The following is a 7,500-nucleotide window of genomic DNA, read 5'->3' as shown; positions in this document are numbered from 1 at the left end:
CCCATCCTGTATCCTCTCCTCTGTCACATCACCCCATCCTGTATCCTCTCCTCCGTCACATCACCCCATGCTGTATCCTCTCCTCCGTCACATCACCCCATCCTGTATCCTCTCCTCTGTCACATCACCCCATCCTGTATCCTCTCCTCTGTCACATCACCCCATCCTGTATCCTCTCCTCTGTCACATCACCCCATCCTGTATCCTCTCCTCCGTCACATCACCCCATGCTGTATCCTCTCCTCCGTCACATCACCCCATCCTGTATCCTCTCCTCCGTCACATCACCCCATCCTGTATCCTCTCCTCCGTCACATCACCCCATCCTGTATCCTCTCCTCTGTCACATCACCCCATCCTGTATCCTCTCCTCTGTCACATCACCCCATCCTGTATCCTCTCCTCCGTCACATCACCCCATCCTGTATCCTCTCCTCCGTCACATCACCCCATCCTGTATCCTCTCCTCCGTCACATCACCCCCTCCTGTATCCTCTCCTCCGTCACATCACCCCATCCTGTATCCTCTCCTCCGTCACATCACCCCATCCTGTATCCTCTCCTCCGTCACATCACCCCATCCTGTATCCTCTCCTCCGTCACATCACCCCATCCTGTATCCTCTCCTCCGTCACATCACCCCATCCTGTATCCTCTCCTCCGTCACATCACCCCATCCTGTATCCTCTCCTCCGTCACATCACCCCATCCTGTATCCTCTCCTCCGTCACATCACCCCATCCTGTATCCTCTCCTACGTCACATCACCCCATCCTGTATCCTCTCCTTCATCACATCGCTAACCTTTAACTGCTCTCTGCTCCTTTTTCTTTCTCTATGATTCATAGTGACAGTGTTGGACATATAGATTTTGTACTGTGTCGTGTATGATGTATAATTGTCGTGTGTACTGTGCTGGACTACTGTCTGCAAAGCAAATTAAAGTTTTAGAATCTTGAATCTCTGCTTCTATCATAAGGATAATGTCATTTTATTGTTATTGTACAGGATAAGTTGTACTGTGTACGCAACTTCCTCTCTTCTCCTTTGTCTCCCATGGTTTGGTCTCAGTGATCTCAGACTCAGTTCAATTTAATTACATTTAATTCAATTCACTTAACACTATATTGATTATTCTTTATTTATCTTTATCCCATCCTCCACCATTCTCTACCCAGTGGTGTGGTTCTGTCTCTCTTTGTCTCCCTTGTTTCCCCCTCTCTTCTAGTCTGACTCAACAGAAATGGGTATAAGCCCACTGACCATTTCAGTTAGAGTGGAAGGGGATTCCTCTTCCATTTCCCCCTATGCATGTTTCAAAGTCCTCGCCGCTATGTGAAACAACAACAACCTGCGAGCTAGCAACCTGTTCTAACTGCCCAGCCACCAGTCAGTCCTGCAGGCTTGACTGCAACCTGCTCTAACTGCCCAGCCACCAGTCAGTCCTGCAGGCTTGACTGCAACCTGCTCTAACTGCCCAGCCACCAGTCAGTCCTGCAGGCTTGACTGCAACCTGCTCTAACTGCCCAGCCACCAGTCAGTCCTGCAGGCTTGACTGCAACCTGCTCTAACTGCCCAGCCACCAGTCAGTCCTGCAGGCTTGACTGCAACCTGCTCTAACTGCCCAGCCACCAGTCAGTCCTGCAGGCTTGACTGCAACCTGTTCTAACTGACCTGCCACCAGTCAGTCCTGCAGGCTTGACTGCAACCTGCTCTAACTGACCAGCCACCAGTCAGTCCTGCAGGCTTCACTGCAACCTGCTCTAACTGACCAGCCACCAGTCAGTCCTGCAGGCTTGACTGCAACCTGCTCTAACTGACCAGCCACCAGTCAGTCCTGCAGGCTTGACTGCAACCTGCTCTAACTGACCTGCCACCAGTCAGTCCTGCAGGCTTGACTGCAACCTGCTCTAACTGCCCAGCCACCAGTCAGTCCTGCAGGCTTGACTGCAACCTGCTCTAACTGCCCAGCCACCAGTCAGTCCTGCAGGCTTGACTGCGATGCCTAATGCATGCTGGGCTCTGAGAACTGTCCGAGGTCCTGAAGGCAGCAGCATCCGAGTCCCATCCACCGCTGGGTAGGATCCGCGTCTTGGCTCCCTGGGCCCACGGAGGACTTCCAGGCGGGTTGCTGGTTTACCGCCAGCAGGAGACCAGCAGCCTATAGGAGGTGGTAGCTTTCAGTCTGCAATTATCTGTGATTTCATACACCTGTTTACTGGCCCATTTAACCTGCTGATCCACAGACTATCAGTGGAGAGTCTTCATTCTACTGAAGCTGTCAACACCACGGAGCTGCTCCATCTCTGGTCTCAGTCTGTGCCATCTTCTTCTCTGTTTTCCTGAATCATGTGTGTCTTCCTGAGAGCGGCCTGTTTAACCCATGGGAGAGGGAGGCCTAGATATTATAGAACTATTAAGGTCCTTACACATCAAGAGCGATGCGAATATACGACACGAAATTGCGATGCAAGTTTTGACCCACCTGTCAATCACAGCCACAGTTGTGTACACGTCGGAAGCGAATTTCTGAAAAATTGACCGTGGTTCGAAAAAATAAACACCGCAATAACGCTCAGCGAAACTTCGCCATTGGTATGCACGGTTGCATTGACTGAACTGATATAGGTTCGGAAAATATTATTGACCTGCAAATTAATCGCACGAAAAAAAACGTTCCCGATGTGTAAGGACCTTTAGTTTGCTCAACGGAAGCCGATTTCGATTTTTGAAAAGTTCTCACCCATCCTTCTCCATTCACCTTCATTCTCTCTCTCTCCTGGCTCCCTCTCTTCGCAGTCCATGTGTATGGGTCTCTCTCTCTCCTCGCTCTCCATTCTCCACCTTTCACTTCACACTCTTCAACCTCTCCCCCTCGCTCTCTCCATTCCCAGTCTCTCTCTCCCCCCTCATTCAGAGTCTCTCTCCCCCCTCTCTCCGGTGCTGTGTTCGGTCTATCTCTCTCTCTCCCTTCCCAGTCTCCCTCTCTCTCTCTCTTTCTCCAGTGCTGTGTTGGGGCTATCTCTCTCTCCCTTCAGTCTCTCTCTCTTCACTACTCTGTTGGGTCTCTCTCTCTCCTCTATTGCTACCTCTCCTTCTCTCTCCCCCTCTCTCTATGTCTCTCTCTCCTCCTCCCAGCACTCTTCCTGTCCTCTCGCTCATTTTCCCAACCTCATTCTGTCACTTGCCCCGCCAAGCCCCACATATATACATCAGAGCCACACTATAAAGACGCTGTGCACAGGCTGCACAGTGTCTTTATAGTGTGGCTCTGATGTATATGTGAGGCCAGGCTGCACAGTGTCTTTATAGTGTGGCTCTGATGTATATGTGAGGCCAGGCTGCACAGTGTCTTTATAGTGTGGCTCTGATGTATATGTGAGGCCAGGCTGCACAGTGTCTTTATAGTGTGGCTCTGATGTATATGTGAGGCCAGGCTGCACAGTGTCTTTATAGTGTGGCTCTGATGTATATGTGAGGCCAGGCTGCACAGTGTCTTTATAGTGTGGCTCTGATGTATATGTGAGGCCAGGCTGCACAGTGTCTTTATAGTGTGGCTCTGATGTATATGTGAGGCCAGGCTGCACAGTGTCTTTATAGTGTGGCTCTGATGTATATGTGGGGCCAGGCTGCACAGCGTCTTTATAGTGTGGCTCTGATGTATATGTGGGGCCAGGCTGCACAGCGTCTTTATAGTGTGGCTCTGATGTATATGTGGGGCCAGGCTGCACAGCGTCTTTATAGTGTGGCTCTGATGTATATGTGAGGCCAGGCTGCACAGTGTCTTTATAGTGTGGCTCTGATGTAGATGTGAGGCCAGGCTGCACAGTGTCTTTATAGTGTGGCTCTGATGTATATGTGAGGCCAGGCTGCACAGTGTCTTTATAGTGTGGCTCTGATGTATATGTGAGGCCAGGCTGCACAGTGTCTTTATAGTGTGGCTCTGATGTATATGTGAGGCCAGGCTGCACAGTGTCTTTATAGTGTGGCTCTGATGTATATGTGAGGCCAGGCTGCACAGTGTCTTTATAGTGTGGCTCTGATGTATATGTGAGGCCAGGCTGCACAGTGTCTTTATAGTGTGGCTCTGATGTATATGTGAGGCCAGGCTGCACAGTGTCTTTATAGTGTGGCTCTGATGTATATGTGAGGCCAGGCTGCACAGTGTCTTTATAGTGTGGCTCTGATGTATATGTGAGGCCAGGCTGCACAGTGTCTTTATAGTGTGGCTCTGATGTATATGTGAGGCCAGGCTGCACAGTGTCTTTATAGTGTGGCTCTGATGTATATGTGGGGCCAGGCTGCACAGTGTCTTTATAGCGTGGCTCTGATGTATATGTGAGGCCAGGCTGCACAGTGTCTTTATAGTGTGGCTCTGATGTATATGTGAGGCCAGGCTGCACAGTGTCTTTATAGCGTGGCTCTGATGTATATGTGAGGCCAGGCTGCACAGTGTCTTTATAGTGTGGCTCTGATGTATATGTGAGGCCAGGCTGCACAGTGTCTTTATAGCGTGGCTCTGATGTATATGTGAGGCCAGGCTGCACAGTGTCTTTATAGCATGGCTCTGATGTATATGTGAGGCCAGGCTGCACAGTGTCTTTATAGTGTGGCTCTGATGTATATGTGAGGCCAGGCTGCACAGTGTCTTTATAGTGTGGCTCTGATGTATATGTGAGGCCAGGCTGCACAGTGTCTTTATAGTGTGGCTCTGATGTATATGTGAGGCCAGGCTGCACAGTGTCTTTATAGTGTGGCTCTGATGTATATGTGAGGCCAGGCTGCACAGTGTCTTTATAGTGTGGCTCTGATGTATATGTGAGGCCAGGCTGCACAGTGTCTTTATAGTGTGGCTCTGATGTATATGTGAGGCCAGGCTGCACAGTGTCTTTATAGTGTGGCTCTGATGTATATGTGAGGCCAGGCTGCACAGTGTCTTTATAGTGTGGCTCTGATGTATATGTGAGGCCAGGCTGCACAGTGTCTTTATAGAGTGGCTCTGATGTATATGTGAGGCCAGGCTGCACAGTGTCTTTATAGTGTGGCTCTGATGTATATGTGAGGCCAGGCTGCACAGTGTCTTTATAGTGTGGCTCTGATGTATATGTGAGGCCAGGCTGCACAGTATCTTTATAGTGTGGCTCTGATGTATATGTGAGGCCAGGCTGCACAGTGTCTTTATAGTGTGGCTCTGATGTATATGTGAGGCCAGGCTGCACAGTGTCTTTAGAGTGTGGCTCTGATGTATATGTGAGGCCAGGCTGCACAGTGTCTTTATAGAGTGGCTCTGATGTATATGTGAGGCCAGGCTGCACAGTGTCTTTATAGTGTGGCTCTGATGTATATGTGAGGCCAGGCTGCACAGTGTCTTTATAGAGTGGCTCTGATGTATATGTGAGGCCAGGCTGCACAGTGTCTTTATAGAGTGGCTCTGATGTATATGTGAGGCCAGGCTGCACAGTGTCTTTATAGTGTGGCTCTGATGTATATGTGAGGCCAGGCTGCACAGTGTCTTTATAGTGTGGCTCTGATGTATATGTGAGGCCAGGCTGCACAGTGTCTTTATAGTGTGGCTCTGATGTAGATGTGAGGCCAGGCTGCACAGTGTCTTTATAGTGTGGCTCTGATGTATATGTGAGGCCAGGCTGCACAGTGTCTTTATAGTGTGGCTCTGATGTAGATGTGAGGCCAGGCTGCACAGCGTCTTCCCACCACCCACCTAGCACCTCCCCCTACACACCCCTTGAACCGACTCTCTACGACCTTCCTATCCCTATTGGCCCATTTCCCCCAGGGGCTCCACCCCTTTCCTTCACCACACCCCCTCACACCTCCCCTACCCAACACTTGATTCCCGACTCTCTATGATCATTCTATCCCCTAGCCCCGCCCCCTTCCTTGATGGAACGGTCCTTCAACTTTGACCTTTGTCCACCAAAATCTAACCAGTTCATCCTTGAGTCCAAGTGGATGTTTGAGCTAAATTTGAATAAATTCTTTCAAGGCCTTCTTCATCTGGTGGATGAGGATGGAAATGTGCTGGACACATCAATACTGATGTTTGGCTGCATTGACACAAGTGTGACCAAGTACTAAATAACTGCATTTGTGCAAATGATGAATTTACAGCAGGAAAAAATAACAGCCTGGTAAAAAAAATAAAATAATAAAGTTTTGGTCTCTAGGTAATTTCGCCTTTCATACCGTAACTTACCCGTAAAAAAAGACTTTGTTTTGGGCGTGATTGACAGGTCATCTGTCCAGTGATCGCACAGCTCGCCGGACCAGCAGGTGGCACTGTGGCTCTGAGAAACCCCCTCTCATCTAAATATAGTGACAGATACGTCTGGCTCCAACAAGCAAGATGGCCGCAGCCAAAATGCCAAACTGGAGGCTTCAAAATGGGAGTCCACAAAGCAAAGGGTGACATCAAACACACACTTTGTCCATCTCTTTCATGACTTCTATGACTGACACACGCACACGCGCACATGCACACACACACACACACACACACACACACACACACACACACACACACACACACACACACACACACACGCGCACACGCACACGCGCATGCACGCACACACACACACACACACACACACACACACACACACACACACACACACACACACACAGTGGAACACATTATTTCTATTCAGTTGTATTCATGCTTTGTCAATACTGTACTGACAATTCATGCGTAGCAGATTGAATTGAAATAACAGACATGAGGTGCTAAAGGTGAGAGAGAGAGTGTGTGTGTGAGAGAGAGAGAGAGAGAGAGAGTGTGTGAGAGAGAGAGAGTGTGTGAGAGAGAGAGAGAGTGTGTGAGAGAGAGAAAGAGAGAGAGAGAGAGAGAGAAGGCGAGCATGCCTCGGCCTCCCCGCTGTTTCGATCTGCCACTCGCCCACTGTTCATTTAAACGCACACTATTACTGTATGTCTTCTGTGTTTCCATATAGATGTTGTTTATTGTTGCCTGTGTAGCACGCAGCGCGCCTCGCTGTGAACCTAATTTCAAGGCCAATAAAGTCTCAAACTAGATCTAGTAGCAGAGACAGTGAGAGAGGAGAGGAGAGGAGTGAGAGAGGAGAGGAGTGAGAGAGGAGATGAGTGAGAGACGAGAAGAGAGAGAGGAGAGGAGTGAGAGAGGAGAGGAGTGAGAGAGGAGAAGAGAGAGGAGTGAGAGACGAGAGAGGAGAGGAGTGAGAGAGGAGAGGAGAGGAGAGGAGAGAGGAGATGAGTGAGAGAGGAGAGGAATGAGAGGAGAGGAGTGAGAGAGGAGAGGAGAGGAGTGAGAGACGAGAGAGGAGTGAGAGACGAGAGAGGAGTGAGAGACGAGAAAGGAGAGGAGTGAGAGAGGAGATGAGAGAGAGAGGAGTGAGAGAGGAGAAGAGAGAGGAGTGAGAGACAAGAGAGGAGAGGAGTGAGAGGAGAGGAGTGAGAGAGAAAAGAGGAGAGAGAGGAGAGGTGAGAGGAGTGAGAGAGGAG

The sequence above is a fragment of the Poromitra crassiceps genome (assembly GCF_964638095.1).
Source record: "Poromitra crassiceps genome assembly, chromosome: 15".
Taxonomy (NCBI): Eukaryota; Metazoa; Chordata; class Actinopteri; order Beryciformes; family Melamphaidae; genus Poromitra; species Poromitra crassiceps.
The sequence above is the reverse complement of the archived record's forward strand: the minus strand, read 5'-3'. Positions refer to the sequence as shown.